At 44.7% G+C, this 2,807-nt stretch overlaps 1 pseudogene; it reads right to left on the minus strand.

Moving 5' to 3' along the window:
- Positions 1-1,567: 1,567 nt before the first annotated feature.
- LOC133914840 (tubulin beta-9 chain-like) lies at positions 1,568-2,140 on the minus strand (annotated as a pseudogene).
- Between the last annotated feature and the right edge of the window lie 667 nt (positions 2,141-2,807).

Genomic DNA, 2,807 nt, shown 5'->3' on the forward strand with positions numbered 1-2,807 from the left:
CATGCACCCATGCTGCTTTCTTCACAAATTCAGCACTGCACTTTCCCAACCGAAATCTCACGATCCCTTAGCCGTGCCTTCGAAGCCAACAGTTACAAGAACCATCAACATCATCATCAGGATGAACTCGCTGATCCTGATGATTTTGTGTCGGTTAAATCCAAAAAAAGGGAGTAGGGAAGGGGAAAGCTTTCTATTAGTGCTGTCAAATCTCTAGATCTCTGAGTTCATGATCCATAAAGAAAATCTCACATGATCCATAAAAAAAAATCTCACAAAAGAAGAGAGAATTTACAAGAAAACCCAAGAGATACAAATGATGGTTATTTTTAGAATTGTAGAGAGTTGGGCAAGAAAGATATGAGTCTTTACATTAGGGATCTCACCTCTTCAGTTTTGTGTTGCAAGAAACTATCAAAACAAGATACCTATTTTTAACTTAAGGAAACCAGTTTCTCCTGAGAATGGATTCCTTCCAAAGGGAAATTTGGAGGCATTATAAGTGAGATCAAAGCTAATGATCTAGACATTCTTCTAGTTAAGAAAGGTCAATATATGATTCAAACTGAGTTGGACAAATATAGCAAAATAAAATGGGCTTTAATTAATGTGTATGAAGCTACGTAAGAAACACACATTAGTGACAGGTAATAGTGACGATCTAAATCCATCACTAATGTAATATCATTCAGATCGAATCCAAACTCGTCACTTACAGTCATTAGTAACAGGTCAGATTCAAACCCTTATACCATCACTAATGTACCATCATCCGGATCGGGTCAAATCCATCACTAAAGTACCATCATTCGGATCGGGTCCAGACTTGTCACTAATGTGTTTTAAAAAAAAAACTAGCTAGATTTGTAGTCATTAAAATACATATACATCATCCATAGATATTGACTAGCTAAAGAATTATATCAACAGTAACATGACAAAAACTCAGATTCAATGTGATTAACACACTCATATGCATCAGAACTGTACACTACACATGTAGATGTATCAGTGTATCCAATCGAACAAGCTCACTCTACTAGAATTAGAACACACCAATGTACTCGTCTTCACCGTTGATTTTCAATATAATTCCACCAGAGACCAATATTGCAAGAAGGGCAAGCCTTCCACTGTGCAAATATGTTCTCATACTGCACGATGGTGCCATTGTTTCCTTTGCTGTTGTTCACTTCACCCACAATTTCTGGGATGGGAAAAAGGTAGGTGAGAAACTATCGTATACAATAGCAAATTACTAGATATGACAGATTTTTATTTTGAGGAAAGCAACTCAAATAACATGATGGGAATTATTGTCTAGATCAATTTATTGCAGCAGTTGCACAAGGAAATATCATGATCTATACACTAGCAAATTGCTAGATATGTCAGATTTTCATTTCAAGAAACTAAGTCTCTAAGTGGTCAAGTGAGCCGCCTTGGATTAATTTATGAGGAAGGAATGAGGAGAGGAGATGGATGCGTACTGATACTGTGGTCGCGCTCAGCAGACACCCGTCGCTGCCGTGCGCGTAAGGCCGGGATGACGACGCCTATGGCACTCCTAGTGGTTCTTGGAGATGAGGAGCGTGCCCATCCCAGAGCCCGTGCCACCGTCGCTTGAGTGGCAGACCTGGAAGCCTATGAGCAGATCCATTCAGATTTGTGAGGTTGTGGGAGATCTAAACGAATCTAGATGGATCTGGAAGGAGCAGAGCGATAGTAAGAGATGAAGGGGTTGACCTTGGATACAGTCGCAGTTCTCGGCCTCCTTGCGCACGACATCGAGCACGTTGTCGATGAGCTCAGTGCCCTCGGTGTAGTGGCCCTTGGCCCAGTTGTTGCCAGCACCCAACTGGCCAAAGACGAAGTTGTCGGGGCAGAAGATGTTGTCGTAAGGTCTAGAGCAGACAACGTCCATGGTGTCAAGCTCGAGGTCCATGAGGATGGCAAAGGGCACAAAGCGGCTGCATAAGGCCTCGTTGTAGTAGACGTTGATGCGCTCGAGCTGGAGGTTGGGTCGCCACCTTAGCGGCCAGCGGCGTCGATGTCATGATCAACGCAGACGACCTCCTAGAACTTGGCGTCGTTCTGGTTGCCGCACTTATCGCCCCTGGATGTGGAGGATCTCCCTCATCTTCTTGTGCTACGGCAGCAACGGCGACTGGGGGAGAGGAGGGGGAAGGGATTTGAGGGTGAATGGAGGAGTGGGGGAGGGTTAGGGTTTGGCTGGTGGCACGCGTGCAGATAAAGGCAGTGGCCTCGAGGATATGGGCTAGGGCCTTGGGTGGACCGTGTTTGATATCAGTGACGAGTCTATTTGTAACTCATCACTAATAACACAGTTATTAGTGACGGCTTATCAAATTATGCATCACTATTGTCATTAGTAATGGGTTTGATACAGGTTTCTCACCTCGGGGTGACATTAGTGACGCGTCATCACTAGAACCATAAGTAATGGGTCATTAGTGTTGGGTTCTAGCCAGCCGTCACTAATATAGTGTCACTAATGTTGGTTTCTTATATACTAAGCCCAAGATGAGGATAAGGCTGAGTCACTTACTGAGTTGTAGGGCTGATAATGGGTTGGGTCGGGTCCAGGTGGAGCAAAACCATGTTGGACCCGAAACCTGACAGCCCCACGTCGACCCGAACCTGAATTACCAAACGGGTGAAAACTGGCACCTGAACTCTCACCCATCGGGTTTTGGTGCTCGTCGGGTTCAAATGACAGGAGAGGCCAGCATGGCCTACTCTTGTCGACGATGAGCGGCAGCACCGTTGGGTTGGGGAAGGGCAGC

Source organism: Phragmites australis, chromosome 4, assembly GCF_958298935.1.
Source record: "Phragmites australis chromosome 4, lpPhrAust1.1, whole genome shotgun sequence".
NCBI classification, from domain to species: domain Eukaryota; kingdom Viridiplantae; phylum Streptophyta; class Magnoliopsida; order Poales; family Poaceae; genus Phragmites; species Phragmites australis.